Genomic DNA, 18,670 nt, shown 5'->3' with positions numbered 1-18,670 from the left:
CCCTTCAAAGACAGATTTTGTGAGCTATTAAAAATGCAACACCAAAATTCTAAAGGCCAACACAAAGGTAAGGGCCGGGTCCAGCTACTCACCAGAGACTGTGATATTGATGTCTTTGCTACTAGACAAACAGTGACTGAGTTAGATGTACTACAGGTATAGGTTCCAGTGTCATTCAGAGACACATTACCAATAGAGAGCTGGGGTGTGGATATCATCTGCATTCCATTGAAAAGCCAAGTGTACTGGGCAGGTGGGTTAGAGTCAGCAGAGCAGGACAACTCGAGTTGCCCCTACAGGGTAATGAGGATCTGTGGGGACAATCATGAGGGTATCCGGGCCATCTGGAGCAAAGAAAATGAGTCCATATTGAGATAAAGGTAGAGAAGTGGAATTTCCTATTCTGTAACCCATCAGCAGTGACCATTGTGTCTCCCTTACCCTCCTTTGAGCTGGGAAATTCACAGCTCATCCTCTACTGTACAGGCTTGGACCTGAGATCTCTGAACATGGAAGGTCTTAAGGCCTTCTCTAGCTCAGCACCATGGCTGGCCCTGCTCCATCACAGATGGGAAAGTATGGCATGGCCAATGTAGGTCACCTAAACTCAAGAGAGATGGGAACCTCAGAGATCTGATCTTCAGCACTCAGGCAAGTGACTGAATTAGCCTGACCTCTGGGAACACACCACCAGGCTATGAACATGCACCATATAGAAAGACAATTTACTCATAAGTAATATTCAGTGTGAATGGTTCACTCTTATTGCCACTAACTAGGTTCCTGATTTCACACTGATAGGGTCCTTGGTCTTCCCTTGTGACATTAATTATAGTGAGTGTCCTGTTATCCAGGAACAGCAGTATCCTGTCATCAGCTGGGGAGCCTTGGTTTATGAACCAAACCAGGTATGTGACAGCTTGACTCTCAGACTTCTCAGACTCTCAGAATTGGGGCCATGTTGCTGCTGATGGTAGGTTTGGAGAGTGGCCCTGTACAGAAAGTAGACAGAAAATGACTTTTTGGTCCTTTTTCTTACCCTTCCAACCAATTATCTGGTTTGAAAGTAGGCTCTATAAGACCATGGCAAGGTCAGGGGCCCTGGAAGATGTGGCCAAGAACCTGTGATTTTATTGGCATGTGATGCAGCTTGCAGCTTCTCCAGTCCTTAGGAGAAAGTTCATCCCTGAGTTGCTGTGGCTGACAAAGACATTCATTTGGAGCCCAAGCCCCTGGTGCTAAATCTTTCCAGGTTGAGGTGGGCTGGTCCAGAGATGACAGACTCCCATGTCCATTGCCCAGGACATACTTGAGGCCTTTCTAGCTTGGTAGGACCTGGGAGAGTTTATGCTCCCTTGGCCTGGACTTCAAGAAGCCAGGGTCACCTCCATGCCTTGATGAGGATACTGGTAAAGGTCAGAGAGGACTGGCTAGGGAATGACCATGAGGGCCTGGTGCTCAGAGAGGAAAATGTTACCTTAAATGCAAAGGAAAGAAAAGAGAGGAAGAGATTGGGAATAGATCAGTTAGCAGCAGCATGCAGAGGAAGAATCCTGGACTGGGAATCAAGGGACCTGGTTGAAGTCCAGGGGTTTCTTAACCCACAATAGCATAATAAACCTAAATTGAAACTCAGCCTCAGATACTTACTTAGCTGTGTGACCCTGAGCAAGTCACTTCACCCTGTTTGCCTCAGTTTTCTCATCTACAAAATGAGCTGGAGAAGGAAATGGCAAAACACTCAAGTATCTCTGCCAAGAGAACCTCAAATGGGGTCATGGAGAGTCAGACATGAGTGGAACGACTGACCAGCAACAATAAGCATTTAGAGAGCTTTAAGGTTTGTCAAGGGTTTTTCATATGCTTGCTCATTTGATCCTATGATGAATGAAAAGTCCAAGAAACATCATTTCTGAGTAGTTAATAATCAATTTATTAATTATGGCTAGCAAATAATTAATAAAATGGGGTCAGTGGCACTCTCTGAAACCAAAGACGAATCCCAAGGGCTGCTGAACATTTATATACCTGTGGAAGACTGGGTTTTCCTAATGAGTGGAAATCAACTCTGATTGGTTAACAATTCGTGAGAGAAAGAATATTATAATGAAAGGTGGGCCTATTCTAATGAGGGGCTGGGTACATGACTCTGATTATGTCAGTCTTGGACAAAAAGACTCATCTCTAATCAGACCACCTGTATTAGGCAATCCAGACAAAATCTAGACACCCAGACTTACCAGAGTAGAACAATGGTGGGATTCATAAGAATTCTGCCTAGATAAGGTGGTCTTTACCCTTTAATCAGAACTAAGCTTTCCTAGTTGGTGGGATCCTGCCCAAGATTGAACCCAGTCTCATCATTAGCCCTGTCCTTCAGAGGCTTGACCTAGTAACTAAATGAGGAAATAGAAAGGAAAAGCCAAACAAACCTATGATCTGAAGTTGGGGCTGGGGTGAGGGGTGAAAGCAACAACAATCACTTACCCCACTGCTTCAGTTTGTTTGCCCTGACTCCTCATTTTAAGAGGGAGGAGACCAATGCACCACAACCAAAACCACCTCTCAGTGCCAACTGTTTAGATCCACAGATGGGCTTCTATCACCTTGCCTTCTGGTCCTTCTGTGTGGTCTTTTTCCTGTAAAGATTACAACTCCAGATGGCTCTGGAGGAGAGAGTGAGGCTGGTGACTTTGCACAGCCATCCCTCACTTAAATGCAATTCACCTTCCTGATGTCATGATCCTCTTCCAGAAGGACAAAAAACAACAACCGTGCTACTATCCCCAATTCTTCATTTTCATTCACTCCATATTTGTAAGCAGTTGCAAAATCTTGCCCTTTCTATTCCCACCACACTCATTCCATGCATTCCCTTTGTTCTCCCCAGCCACCATCCTAATTTAGACCCTTCGCACCTCTCACCTGGGCTGTTTCATTAGCCTCTTCATTGGTCTCTCTGGCTTCAGCCTTTCCCCTCTCCAATCCTTCTCCCACATAACCCCCAGAGTGGCTTTTCTACAGTCACGTTCTAAAGTACATCTGAATGGACTCCCATTCAGAAAGATCCAGAGCCTCCCCATTACCTCTGGGATCAAGTATAAAATCCTCTGTAAGACATCTAAAGTTCTTCACAGCCTCACCCTTTCCTACCTCTCTAGGCTACTTTCCCATGATATTCTTGGTTGAACAGGCAGTTTTCCCTTTTGTCTTTTGCTCATTTTCCAGCCTACTTCTTAACTTTAAACTATATTTATATTATGTATAACCTATATCAAATCACTTGTCTTCTCATTGAGGGGAAGGGGGGAGAGGGAGGAAGAGAATTTGGAGTGATTTTAGGTGCAATTGAGAAAAAATATTTTAAAACACCCTTATGTTAAAGTTGGCATTTGCTCCCAGGATAGAGAGGGCACTATCCTAAGCTCAGGCAATAACATCCACTTCAAAGGATCACTGTGATGATCCAATGAGATGTTACACATGGGATCCTTTGCACACCTTAGAGCCCTCTGTAAATATTGGCTATTATGATTCCTCCAAGGACAAGGGGAATCACTGGGGTTTTTTAAAAGATGATCTGAGAGGTAATGTCAGCATGATGTGGCCATTTTACTAATGAGTAAACTGAGGCTTAGAGAGATGATGCATTATGTCTGCAGACATAAAGTGGGTAAATAGCAGAGTCTGGACTCTAGCCCAGGTCTCCAATTTCCAAGATTGGTCCTTGAGACTAAGTTAGCCCTTCCTCTCAGGGAAAGAACCTGTGTGGAGCCAACCTTCCCAGTGAATGTGAAGGAGGATTCATTTCCAAACTTGATTTTTGTAGAAACTGATTGTGCAAAGGGAGCCAGGTCTTTGCATACTGATGCCAAATCCCTCTCCCAGAAAAAATTCACACTAAGGAAAAATAAACCAGCATCTGGCATGTGTTCACTTACACAGCCACGAGGGGGCAGCATAGAGACACAAGGGACCAGAGATATCTAGAATTACAGAGTGGAAAGAGCCAAGTCCTAACTGAATGTGCTTCTCCACTGCAATATTTATCCAGGCTCTGCTTGAATACTTTCAGTAATGGGGAACTCACCACTTCATGAAATGACTCAATCCATACTGGGTGGTTGGGAAGTTCATGCTGAGCTGAAGTCATTAGAATTTTCTAGAGCATTGCCCTTAGTTTTCCCTCCTGGGGCAAAACAGAACCAGTCTGATTGCCTTTTCCCCAGGATTGTCCTTCAGATATTTGCAGATGTGATCATGTCCTCTAGGTCCTAGTTTCTCCAATTATTTCAATGGTTCATTCTCAGGACTCACAATTTCATGCCCCGTCCCATTCTGGTCACCTCCTTTGGATGATACCTCACTCTTTCTTTAAATGTGAAGCCTGTGGCTGGACACAGGACTCCACTGGGGTATGAACAGAGTGAAGGAAATCCAGGACCTCCCTCTCACCAGATTGGGAACATCCCCACTGGCAGCCTGAAGTCCTCCATGAAGTCATGGGGAGGTGGCCCAGGGTCCTATATGGTTATACCAGCAAAACAGAAGTGAAGAAGATCTAACAGATAAGAAAGACTGAGATTATGGTCCTGGGGACAGACTGTGTATCTCTTGTGTGAGAATCAGTCCAGCTAAATAAGAGATGCTTAGCACATGCATGCTCACAGAATGAGGAAAAGCCTAGACACAGCAATGCTCAGATAGTCTGATAAGGAATAGATAGAGAGTTTGAAATCTGCTTTGGTGGAGGGATTTTCCACACTAAGGGAGTTATGAATCCATGAAGTATTGAAGCAAGATCAGATTAATTGGTATTTTTTGGCTGCCCCCTTACAAAATATATGACAGCCAAGACTAGGAGAGGACATAGTCCTGTCCAATAGTCAAGAGCAAGTCATGACCTAGGGGATAAGAAATTGGCCCCTGTGGTTCCTGTTGTGTTCACAGACCAAGAATAACACATTGTTTTGGAGTTAGGTATCTCTAGGGCTCAGTTCTGCTCTAGGATAGTTTTATGGTTTGGACTGAACAGGGTTCCTGGACTTGGTCTAGAGCAGAACCAAGAATATCAGGCAGGCCCCAAGCGAACTCAAAGCCTTGGTGGGTGAGGATAGGAACCAATATCTGCTAAACTGTGATCAAACACAAATCATACTTCCCCGCGGGTCCCTGACCCAAAGAATCTATCTCTTCCTGTAGTTCTCCTTGCGTCCTCCAGGTGGCACTGGCATGACATAAATGGCTCTGTCTTATTATCCAACTGGTTATCCTTGGTTATTATCCCTGGTTAGGGTCCCTCCAGGGAGAGGGAGAAAGGAGTTTCCTCTGTGCAACACCAGGCATCTCTGAGAAGCCTCTAAAAGCAGGAGACCCACAATGGAGCTAAGGGCATTGGAGCTTCCCTAGAGCAATGGACAAAGCCCTTGGGAAATGGACCTAAGCTTCCTGGAGAGATCAGGGAATACACAGGGATGAGGCTTAGACTCACAGAGCACAGTGTTTGGGAGACTCCAAAGGATAGTGTGGAAGATAAGAGATATTAGACTGAACCAAAGTGAAGGTCTACAGAACCGTGGTGCTGACCTCATTGGATGCCTGTGAAACCTAAACAGCATACCAGAGCCATGTCAGGAAACTGAATCACTTCCATTTGAATTGTCTCAGGAAGATGTTGAAGATCACCTGGCAGGATAAGGTACCAGACACTGAGGTCCTTACTTGAACTAAACTGCCAAGCATTCAAACTCTGTTTCAGAGAGTGCACCTCCAATGGGCTGGCCACGTTGTTTGAATGTAAAATGTACACTTGCCAAAAAGACTATTTTATGGAGAACACAGGGCAAGCATTCACATGGTGTTCAGAAGAAGCAATACAAAGACATTCTGAAGGTCTCTCTCAAGAACTTTGGAATTCATTGTGTGACATGGGAGACATTGGCACAGGACTGCTCAGAATTGCATGACCACATCTGAGAAGGTGCTGTGCTCCATGAGTAAAGCAGAATTAAAGTAGCTCAAAAGAAATGTGAGATGAGCAGATTTAGAGACTCCACCACAAATGTTCACATGGACTATTCGTGCCCAACCTGCGGTAGAACATTTCAAGCTTGTATTGGTCTGATTAGTGATTGTTGGACACATTGTAACTTGACTCTAGCATAGTGATATTTCCAGAACTGACCCTCAATGACGCTGCAATTTACAGCTCCGTAGTCCGAAGATCCAAAGGCCCTGTTGAACCAGGACACTCATTAGAAGCCCTCTATATAGGTGGAGTAGGAAGCTGTGCTCTCCTCCTGAGTTACACATTTCAAGAGTCCCCTGGGCTGTGCCTGAGGCAGAGGAAGGTGGAACATTGGATTCTGCATCAGAAGGTTTGCATTTGCTTCCCACCTTTTCTGTTTACTCTCTCTGTGACCCTGGGCAGGTCACTACACTCTTTGGGTCTCTTGCTCTGTGTCAGATTGATGATCTTCTGATTTCATCTTCTCTTGGTGGGGGAGGAGATGTCATTGCATCTGGCCCCCTTGACCCAGAATTCCTCTTCCTGTCATCCAAATCTCACTGATCTCTAGCCCTTGGCTTAATGTACTGAATCTGGGATGCCTGGTTCCCTCTTGTTTGCTGTGTGACCAGAGGCTAGTCACTTGACCACTCTGAGAATCAGCTTCCTCTTCTTTGACATTGGGAAATATTGGCTGACCTTGCAGGCCCACATGGCTATTTGACCAGAGTTTGTCTTTAACTGCTTTAGAGAAATGGGCATTTTTCTGAGTGTTTCTTCCCTTATTGGGCCACAAGCTTCTGAAGGGGGTGTGAGGATAGGAATTCTGTTCCTGTTCCCCCAGTAGGAGCTCAGTGTTCGGGCTTAATATTTGAGGGAATCCTCTGAGGTGGTATCTCCCTCCTCTTCTCCACCCCGGCTTCCTTCAAGTCCCAGCCAAAATCCCACCTTTCAGGATGAGTCTTTCCTTACGCCCCCACCCTGGCCCCCCATTTAAGTCTAGCACATTCCCTCTGAGATGTTCTCCAATTTGTTCTCAATCGATCTTATTCGTACAGAGTTGGGTCCATGTTGTCTCCTCCACTAGACTCAGAGAGCAGGGACTTTTACCTTTCTTTGCATCCTCAGAGGTTATCACACTGCCAGGTACTTAGGAAATACCTACAAAGTATTTATTTACTGACGAACCTAAGCAAAGGCCGCAGCCCTCCCCCACTCTCCACACTTCTATTTCAGCTCCATTCCTGGCTATCTTGCCTCCAGGGTTTAGTGGGAAGGGTCCTCCCTGGGTTTGGGCCAGAAGAGCTGGGTCCAAATGCTGCCTTTGCTATTTCCTATGTAATATTACTCACATGGGTTACCTTATATGGGCCTTAATTTCCTTAATTGTGAATTGAGGGTGTTTGACTCAGTGATCTCTAAGGTCTTGTCCAGGTTTAAGGTCTGATTTCTATCCTCAACCACAATACTTTATTGATGCCTTTCTCCCTTCAGTATCTTGTCTACCACACTGGCACATTCTTTCTGAATCAAGTCTATGAAAGGAGCCAAAATTTGTTACAGACCAAACTTTCAGATCTTCTACAGAGATTGGGACAGACAAATTGATGCTTAAGCACATGACTGTCCTTCAAACATACCACCTTTTGAGCCCTCAGAAGACCCTAGGGCATGCTTAGCAGTCCCCATCCTTACATTTGGGATAGCTCAGTGACCTAGGACCCTCAGGAGGGCAGGGGGACCCTGCTCACCTCTGCTTCCTCCCTCTCTTCTCAGCTCCCAGCCTCAACTGCTGGATCCAGCAGACATCTGCCCAAAGTGCTTCTGTCACTGCTGTGCCAAACCCACCCTATGGGACAGTGGGCAACAGCATCATCTTGGACAACTAGGGGATCTCGCAGCAACCTCCCAGCTATACTTGGTACAGAAAGGTGATAAAAAGCCCCAACAAGATTGTTTTCTACTGTGTTGCTACTGGACAGCTGACACCAGCAGATATCAGGCAGAAGGTGTTCTCTAATGGCACCCTGCTCATCGCTGACCTCACTCTCAATGACACCCATGACTACATTGTATGGTTTATCAATTCCACAAGTGCCATGATAGTAACAGTATAAGAAGATTTAGCAGTGTATGGTAAGTGTTGCCCTTCCCGTGGCTATCTCATCCCTCCAACACTCTCCCTCAGTGTGGGCTGAATGCATTAGATGATGGAGAAGGCCCTGTCATCTGGAGATCCAGGGTCTTCTGATCTCTGCCAGCTCTGAGCTTTCAGGTGCCTGGTCTGGGAAAAGTCCACAAGGACCATCAGCTAAAGAGGGAGAGACACAGGGCTGGAATAGGAGAAGTCACTCTGTGTCTGAACAATCTCATCATCTCTTTGAGATTCTTTTTTCTCCTCTGCAAAGTGGGGTGTGAAGATCCTGGGGGTATCACACACTTGGAGATGAAAGGGACCTAGAAGCCAGCTAGTCCTGCTCCGTCATTTTACAGATGGGGGACTGAGGCCCAGAGGAGGTAAGTGTCAGCAAATAGAGAGGAAACAAGGCCAGAATCATAATATTTGCATTAACTGCTTCCTGGAAGCACGGTTAGGTAGGAGCAGAGTAAATTAAGGGGGTAACTGGGGCATTATGGGAGCCAGGAGGGCTTCCCTTTCTTTTGTGTCAAAGGGCCCTGGGGCAACCAGGCTGATGGAGCCCAGGACCCCCTTCTCAGAAGGATGCTTTTAGATGTAGAAAATAAAATCCATAGGAATTCAAAGGAAACAACTCAACTGAAATACAGCTATCAACACTTTTTAGAAGAAGTTCACAGACCCCAGGTTAAGGACCCCTGGATTAGAATGAGATGGTTTATGAGAGGCTGGGAGGAGCCTCAGTGGATAAGGAAGGCACTGGGCCCGGATTCAGAAAGATACAGACACTTATCAGCTGTGTGATCCTGGACAAGTCACTTAACCACCATTTGTCTCAGTTTCCTGAATTGTAAAATGGAAAGAATAATAACCCCTACCCCCCAAGGTTGTTGAGAGGATAAAATTAGATAATACAGTATTTAACACAGTGCTTGACAATAAGAACAGCCATAATAATAGACTTTAGATGGCACCTAGCATGTGCCAGGCATGTAGCGGGCACTTCATAAATGCTTGACTCCCATCCCCACCTTAGCCACTAGATTATGCATGTCCCAGGACCTGAGTGGAAGAAGGGATCATCCAGGACACAGCACTCCAGCCTCTGGGGTTCCTGCTCACCTTCCTTATTAGCACAACCATTGAACCAGGGGGCATCTCCCTCCTCATGGTGCCAGGGACCATTGCTGTATGTCTGTAATGCAAGTGTTTGGTCTTGGGCTTTGGAAGACATAACCTGGTGAAGACACAGGCTAGTCCCTCACACAAATCTCTCTTTCTCTCTATGGAAGCAGCATCCAAACCTAACATCACTGCCAGCAGTACCAATGTCATGGAGAATAGAACTTTGGTCTTTACATGTAACACAGAACATGAGGGGATGAACATTCTGTGGTTCTTCAATGAGTCCCTGTCACACAATGAAAGGAAGTACCAGTCTGAGAATAACTGGGCCCTCATTATTGAGAAAGTGATGAGGGAGGACGCTGGGTCCTACCAATGTGAAGTCTGGAATCTAATCAGTGCCAACAGAAGTGACTCCCTTGAGCTAACTGTGAACTGTGAGAGACTCTGAGTCTCCTCCCTCTCCAATCCTTTCCACAACAATGGCTCACATCTTGTCTCTCTCTTTCTTCTTTTCACAGATGGACCAGACAACATCTTGATTCATCCAAGCCCTGAAAGAGAGGAGATTGATATCAGATTCTAAGATGCACTGATCTTAATGTGTCAGCTTGAGTCTTACCCCCCTGCATAGTATGAACAAGCAAGTCAATAGGACCATGAACTCTGACTTCTTCAATAGCATGTACATCATCAAAATGTATCTTGGGAAGATTCAGGAAAGTATACAGGTTTGACATGGAATAATATGACCAACTTATCAGTTTCTGAGGATGTCACAATCAAGGTGGTTAGTAAGTGGCCTCTTCCTTCCCTCAGAGAATGAGCTTTTTGGGTTGGCCGGAGGGATACCAGGAGCAGGTGCTCAGGCCCATTAAGGAGTATGGTTTTTCATGGAGAATTGGGAGAGGACATCTAAAGAAACAACCTGATTTTGGGAAATGTGGTCATACTTGTATTGAATGTCAGTCCATTTACTGCTATTTTGTCCTTGGTCAAAATGGAGACCAGCCTCCTTGTCTCCTGAAATCATCTTAGATACTGTCATGTACAATACAAGTTCATTCATCATTTGACACATGTTTAGTTGCAGACCTTCTGTAGAGCACTGTATTAAGCACAGAGGGAAATTAAAGGTTTAGCTAAGACTCCATTCCTATTTTCAGGGACCTTACAATCTAGGAGAAGGATCAGACCCCAAATACAGGTAAATGATACACAATATTACATGAAATGCATACTTAGACTATGGCTACAAAATAAAGCATTGCAGGAGACATGGTGGGAAAAAACCATTCCAGCTGGGGGGTGGGCTGAAGTCAGGACAGGTTTTGTAGAAGAGCTATAACTTGCATTTTGTTTTAAAAGATGGGAGTAGTTTAACAGGTCAAAAAAGAGATCATTCCATTTCTATGGAGAAATAGCCTGAGCCAAGGTTCAGAGGGGTATGTCTGAGTGTAGGATGCAGAACAATGCAACCTGAGCAGATAATGCATGGCAAGGACAAGTATTAGAGAGGGCTGATTCACCAAATGCTGCCATTTTGTGAAGAGTCTTGAATGCCAGGCTAAGAACACCAAAGTTTACTCAGTAGATAAAAGGGAGTCCCTGAAGCCTAATTAGCAGAGAAGAAGAGATAATCACACACATATATGGTTGGTATATGTCATTCATAAATACTTGGAAGACCAGTAAGATTGAACCTGATACTCAAGGGTCAGAGTTTTGTTTAATGTGACCATTGTCACAACTCTACTTCATTTGTGGCTTGGTCCTAATATCTTGGATGTGTAAAAATCTGAAGAATCTGAAGTTCCTTTTCATCCCCTCAATTCCAGGTAAAACTTGCCTTAGCTCCAAACTAAGGTGATGAGAATATAAGAAATAACACTGCGAGTGGGCAGGAGTTGTTATACAAGTGCATTTGTAGAATGTTTTTTCATTGAGAGACCATGCAAGGTAGCAGAAGGAAGTGATGCAGTTTTGATGGGTTTAAGGACCCCTCAGACACCAAAGTATAGGAAAGGGTCATTGGGAAAGGATTCAGGGACTTAAGTATTCTTTAAGTTAAGTTGGTAAAAGTTTATTGTAATGCTAATATGATGGGCAGCACTCCTTAAGAAACTTGCAACCTAACAGGCATGATGCTAAAGCTTGTATAAAAAAGGTAGTGGATTATGTGGCAAGTATGCTGATTAGGTGATAACGTACAACCTCGGTCACAGGTGTCATTCACTACTGGAAATGTGCTAGAGTGGGGAGTTCCTAAGGGGTGTAGTTTTGGTCTGTTATGTCTGTAACAAGATAGCTTTGGGAGTTGGCCTCTATAGCTTGACCTCTGGATTGTATACAGTAACTGTGGGAATCAGTAGATGATAGTTCTGCTGGTCCAAGGCAGTCCTGTTCATTCAAAGGAAATTCTACAGAGGTCAGCTTGTTGTCATAACAGGGAGAAATACTTTGCCTCACTGGGGCCCACTCATGAGTTATTGCTAGGCATAGTGTCCTTGGGTTGGGAAGAAAACTGTCATGGATAGTGTTTTGAGGCTAGGGAGAAATATGATCTTGGAAATGGGGTCCAAGCCCTAGTACTGAAGGACCCCACTAGAAGGGGAGGAAGAACCTTTTCAGCCCAGCTCTCTTTGACAACCACTCCAACAAAAGGTTTTGAAAGGGTGAAAGACTAAGGGAAAAACCCAGTGAATTATTTTTCCTGCCCAGTTCAGCATAGTTACAAAGACCCTGGGCACTGGAGGAGGGTAACAAGAAGACTAGAGAATAAATAAAGGCCCTAGACTGTGTATTTGGGGAAGAAGTGGTCAGGGATTCAGCGGAGAATAGCTTATCACTGGGCAGGGAACAGCAAGAGGATCCAATGACAGCTCTGTTATCTGAGCCCAGAGCTAGGTCACAGATTCAGTGCTGAAGAGGGGACCTGTGCTGACAGGTGGGAGCAGCTGTGGGCCTGAGGCTGTATAGTGGACAAGGAGCTTGAGTTTCATCCTGTATCTGGGTTTGAGGCTTATAGCTGAGTAACTAGGGCAGAGAGCTCAAAACAAAGGGAAGCCTGTAATTGTACACCAAAGGAGCCTTTTAGCTGTGACCAGCAGCAGTCTACTGGATCCCAACTAGGGGCAAGTCTGCAGCGGTGCTGCTAAAGCACAAACCTAAAGCAATAGCTTGTCAAACTCAGATAAGGAAGGGAGTGATCAGAATTCTCTTTAGATAAGATTGCTTTGGACGCACTGAAAGTTAGCAGGTCATCATCCTGAGCCACTCCTCATATCTTGAAAGAACACAACACTGAATACCCAGAGAAAACAGTAGCAAGATACCAGAGAATACACACCAAGACCAAATAAGACCCAGGTATTCCTTCCAGATGAGTATGGAGACTGGCCCTAATAACAAAGTACCAATTCAAGAAGTAAGGCTAGAATATTGAATAAACAAAAAATACCACCACGACAAAAAGCTATCGTTGAGATAGGAATGCGCAAATTCAAACCCGGGGTAAAAGTTATTCAAAAATATCTACAAGCAATATCTCAAATAAAAATATATTGTTTGGAAACAAGGTCAACTAGGATTCTTAGAAGAAATAATAATAATTGTTTTTTAAAGTGCTTTTTTTTTTTTTTTTACAAATTTTACAAATAGTTAGAATTTGTAACACATAGAACTTTAAGGTTTACAAAGGACTTTACAAGTATTCCCTCATTTAAGCCTCACAAGAACCCTGAGAGGGCATTGCTATTATTATCCCCATTTTACAAATGAGAAAACTGAGGTAAACAGAGGTTAAATAGCTTGTCTAGGATCACACAGCTGGTAAGTGTCTGAAGCTGGATTTGAATTTAGGGCTTCTTGACTCCGGGTCTAGTATTTGATTCACTCTACCTTCCTAACTATGGAGAACACAGTTAAAAGGAGAATTGAAAGCTTAGTACAAGAGGTTCAAAAGTTGCTCAAGTAACAGAATCCTTGAAAATTAGAATGAACTGAAAAGAAACTAATCAACCCATGAGACAACAAGACATATTAAATCAAAGTCAAAATACTAAAAAAGATGATGATGATGATGATGATATAAGGTATCTTAAAGCAAAGAAAAAAACTTACCTGGAAAATAGATTAAGGAGAAATCTGAAAGAACCAACCAAAAAAAGGGTTTGGACATCAAATTTTAAGAAATCATGAAAGAAAACTGTTCAGAATTACTAGAACCAGAAGGCAAAGTGAAAATAGAAAAAAAAACTCCTACTGAAAAAAATCATAAATGAAAACTCCCAGGAACATCATAGCCAAAATCCTGAGCTTTGAGGTCAAAGAAAAAAATTACTGTGTCTATTTAAAGAGAAAGCATTCATCATTCAAGTACCAATGAGTCACAGTAAAGATCACACAAAATTTAGCAGCTATCACTAAAGGAGTGGGAAGGTTGGAAAATGACATTACAAAAGGCAAAATTATAGGCTTACAATCAAGAATAATATACCCAACAAAATTAAGTATAATCCTGCAGTGGGGGAAATGAACCTTTAATGAATCAGAAGCCTTCCAAACATTCCCTTCTCTCATTTCCCTCTTCTTTATAGGGGAAAGTGTGAAGAATGAGAGAGAAAAGAATAAGAGAACAAGATTAAGGAAAGTACACAACGATTATAACTGTGAATGTAAACTATATTAACTCACCCATAAAACAGAAGAAGTTAGCAGAGTGGATAAAAAAGCAAAACACAAACAATATGTAGTCTATAAGGAACACATCTTAAATATAAAGATTCAAGAGTTAAAATTAAGGGTCTAGAGCAAAATATATTATGCTTCAGCTGACCTGAAAAAAAACAGAGTAGTAATCATGATCTGAGACAAGCTAACACCAAAAATAGACTTGATTAAAAAATAAACAGGAAAACTTAATTATGATGAAAGATACCATAGATAACAAATTACTGCATGAATATAACAATGAATTTCCGCCAAGTCACATAATATCTAAATACTTAAAGAAAAAGCTGATATGATTACTCTCTAGTGATTATTGAATAGGAATACAAAAGGATATACATATTTCTCAGCTGCGTGTGACACTTTTACAAAAACTGACCATGCCTTAAGGCACTAAATACCTCACAAATACTAAAAAGAGAAATACTAAATACATCTTATACTGATCACAATTACAATAAAAATTATATTTAATAAAGAACCTTGGAGTAAACGATTGGAAATGATCAACTAAATTCTAAGCTTAATTAGGAAGAGCTGGCTGATCAAGGACTGTTTTGTCACTTCCCCTCTTGTCCAGAGTAAGTGATCCCATTTCCATGAATAAACCTTAGCCCATCCTTTAGTGGATGGTAATCATTATCATCAGTGACAATACAGGGAGCACTTGAACTACAAAGATAAAGGACATAAATTGGAAGAAAGACTAGAGATAGGAAGACCAGTAAGGAGGTTATTGAAAAAATTTAGATGGAAAATGATGAGGGATTGAATTTGGCCATGGTAGTGGGGAGGGAGAGAAAGGTAAGGTCACAGGATTTAAAGCTGGGATGAGTATTACAGATAAATCATCTAGTGCACATTGAATTATTTTATTGGTTGGGAAATTGACGTCCAGAGAAGAGAAAGAACTTGGCCAAGATCAGTACGGGGCCAGGATTCTAATCTGGGTCTCCAGATTCCAAACTCCTGGCTTTTTTATTCCAACGTACAGCCTTTCAAGGATAAATGTGAGAGACATTCAAAGGTTTTTGAGAAGAAAAGTGACATCGTCAGAATTGCATTTTTATTTTTGTTTTTTGGTTTTCTTTGAGGGGGAAGGCAGGGCAATTGGGGTTAAGTGACTTGCCCAAGGTCACACAGCTAGTAAGCATGTCAACTGTCTCAGGTCAGATTTGAACTCAGGTCTTTCTGACTCTAGGTCCAGCACTTTACTCACTGCACCACTTAGCTGCCCCTCAGAATTGTATTTTTCAAAGATTACATTTGGACAGTGGTAAAAAGGACGGATTAGAGAGGTCAGAGACCAGAGACAAGAACACTGGTCAGAAAATTACTTCCATAATCTGGAAGAGCAGAGATGAGGGAGTCTGGAGTAGGAGCTGAGAGGAGGGGTGGGGGAAGATGTGAGAGATACTGTCCAAGTAGAATCAACACAAACAACCGCAACATTAGAGAGAATGTCACAGCAACTGACTAGATGTGAGGTTTGAAATAGAGAGAAGGTCGAGGATGTTTCCCAATTGGAACCTGGATGACTGGGTGGTGGGTGGTGCCACCAACAGAAATAGAGAAGGGCAGTGGGCACAATGTGGGGAGGAAATCATGAGTTTGGAAGTGGGATATGTAGAATTTGATATGCTTGCCCAAAGTTCAGGTGTTTCAAATGTTTGCCAGACACCCTGCAATGTGATCTTGCCAAGGAGATTCCCAGATTTTGAGGAACAAAGGTCAAGTCTGCTTCTTTGATCAATAAGCATTTATTATTTCCAGAGGGTCAGGCACTGTGCACAAGTGTTAGTCACTTCATATTGGAGACCTTTCAAAACACTCAAAGTTCTTTTTCTCTTCTCTGTCCATAGCAGAAAAGTCTTCAGAAGGAGGTAATGGCTCCTCACTCTCTGCAGGGGCCATCACTGGCATTGTGATTGGAGTCCTGGCTGGAGTGGCTCTCATTGGGGCCCTCATCTATTTCCTGTTCTTCAGAAACGCTGGAGGGTAGAATGATGCTTCCTCTGGTTTTCCTCCCTCCTAGTCTGTCTCCTTGAATGGAGCAGAGAGACCAGGATGCTCTTCTGTACCCACTTCTGGACCTGGTCTACCTCCCTTTCACAAACTCCTACTTTTCAGCACTAATTCCTTTGGGTGACCTCCTTCTCTGGGCTTTCATCCTCCCCCACCTCTCACACTTAATTGTCTCTTGGAAACAGGTGTTCACTTCCCCATTGGACTGGGGACTAGACATAACTTTTGCTCAGATCCTCAACCAAAGGGACTGAGGTCCCAGAGGGCAGAGGTAAAGAGAGGAAGGGGCTGCAGGGAGAAAGGGGATAGGATAGGATACTCACAACTTAGTGAGAGACCAAGTGAGGGAAAAGGCCACTGAGGCAGATCCAGATGAGCTGAGTAGGAGAATCACAGCACCTAGGGGTGAAAGAACTAAGAGTGAAGTGGTTGTCCTTCAAGAGTAAGCCCTGACAGAGGGGAAAAGAGCCTAGAGGCCTGGGGAGGAGTCATGAAATCTAAGAGGATCTGAAGACTCCATTTATGCTCCAAGTGTCCCTTGTGGCTCAGGGGGCTCAGTTACTCTGATTGAGGTCTCAGTCACAACATGTTTGATATTTATTCAGGGCCAGCGAACATCATCTTACAAAGCACAAATCCTCAGCACCTAACCACAGTAAGAAAGGCCCTGACTAGCCCATTTCATGGTTGGTGGCTTCTCCTGGGGGCCCCCTTGCCCTGAAAGAGTCCTCCCGCCTCCAATCCTGTGCATTCCCCCCTTGTGGGACCTTTGTCTTCCCAGGCTCAAGTCACTCCTGATCTAACTTGCAAAAGGCACCTGGAAGTGTTCCCTCCCAGCACTGAAGAGAGAGACCCTGACACTCCTTTGAGCCACAGGCTAGCAGAGCATTCATCCCAAGCTGGCCAAGCCAGGCCTGCAGCACAGGAGCTGTTTCCAGGAGCCATGTTCCTGGCCTTATTCCTTCCCCTTGTTCAGAGCACTGCACATGGGACATGGGTGTCTTCCTTTGGTGGGCTTTCCTGTGGGTGTTCTGGGATCCTCTGCCCTTCCTCTTGCCTGGAAATTGCTACTGAGGAATCTATCTAGAGGGACATCAGAATCCCCTTGAGATTTTTATGGAGTGGGGAAAATCTGAAATGGGCTAACCAGGCACCTCTCCACATCAATCCTCTGGTGCTAAGGCTGCAGGTCCAGTACTCTAAACACTGAGGAAGCATTTCCTTCTGAGGTTGGTGGTCACTCTGCAATCCCTGGGTCCCTCCCACAGCCTTCTCCTTCTCCCTCTTTTCTTCCTCTGGGAAGAAGGTGAGAATCCTGGGCCAGGACAAGAATGAGGAAAAGGGTGAGGTGAACTCCCTCTGCTCACTGCCCAGGACAGCCCTGCTGCTGATTTCTAACTTCTGTCTCTCTGCTTCCCCAGGACAGACCTACTCTGACAGTTTAACTAGCAGGGTAAGCTTCACCAGGGGATGAAACTATCAATACAAACTGGGTAGAGAAAAATTAGATGATAATGATGATAAGGTCTTAAAGTCTATCTCCTCTGGCCGCATAGCATGAGCCTTATTCTCGTTTGGCTGGTGATAGAAACTGAGGCTGAGCAGAAGCAGGGGTAGGACTCATGCTGACTACCCCGTGTTCTGCCCCTCCCCCCTCACTGACCCTCTTCTCATCAGTCCACCCCTGCATTCATTCCTTAAGAGGCTGCTTCTCTAGCTGCCCTGGGCCACACAGCTGCATTCACCTCCATCCCAAAGCCACTGTCTCAATCACTAGCTCAACATAAGAGCCTGTTGTTCAGTTGTATCTGCCTCTTCATGACCCCATGGACCATAACACACTAGTACTGTGCACAGGGCTTTCTTGGCACACACACTGGCATGGTTTGCTGTTTTCTTCTTATTGGGTTAAGGCAAACAGGTTCAATAAAGTTCCAAGTCACACAGCCAGTAAGTGTCTGAGGCTGCATTTCAACCCTGGTCTTCTGACTCCAAGCCTGATATGCCACCTAGTTGTTTCTTGGTCCTTCAAGCTCTGCACATGGGGAGGAGGAAGGGAAGAGTATCTTCTCAAAGCTCAGGAGAAGGTCCCAGCGGTCCCTGGAGACATCAATCAGCTAGCTCCATGGTTGCCACACCTCATCCTTCCCCAATACCCATGAACACCATCTGCTTCCTCTGTCACCCCTGCATCCCCTCTCAGGAAACACTGGCCTCCACCTAAGGGATGTTGTGTAGGGGTGGCTTTGGTCCCCTGGAGATTGGGAGCTCCCCCAGGTGCCCTGTTTACATGACCACTCACGGGCAGCATAGACCTCACAATGGTGCTGAGGTCCCCAGGGGGAATGAAGTGTGCAACACACCAACCTGTCTTGCCTTGCCCAGCCATTGGGGATCTTTCTCTGTCAGCCTCACCTATCACTAATGGCTTTATAAGCAACTAGAATCACAGAATAATATCAGAATGGTGGGAGATCTCAGAAGTCATCTGGTCCAGCTCTAATAGAGAGTCAGACCAAGGGTAGGGGAGGAGATGGGTCATCTGAACTCTCTATCCAGGCAGGAAGGTTTTCTATCCAATACTTGATCTCACCCTGAATCTGAAGGATCTCTCTTCAGAGAAAATCCACATAGGGAGGTCTCAG

At 44.3% G+C, this 18,670-nt stretch overlaps 1 pseudogene; it reads left to right on the top strand.

Moving 5' to 3' along the window:
- The first annotated feature begins 544 nt into the window (after positions 1–544).
- Positions 545–16,700, top strand: LOC118836367 (annotated as a pseudogene).
- The last annotated feature ends 1,970 nt before the right edge of the window (positions 16,701–18,670 follow it).

The sequence above is a fragment of the Trichosurus vulpecula genome, chromosome 2, assembly GCF_011100635.1.
Source record: "Trichosurus vulpecula isolate mTriVul1 chromosome 2, mTriVul1.pri, whole genome shotgun sequence".
NCBI classification, from domain to species: domain Eukaryota; kingdom Metazoa; phylum Chordata; class Mammalia; order Diprotodontia; family Phalangeridae; genus Trichosurus; species Trichosurus vulpecula.
Note: the sequence above shows the minus strand (reverse complement) of the source record. Positions and strands in the feature narration are given on the sequence as shown.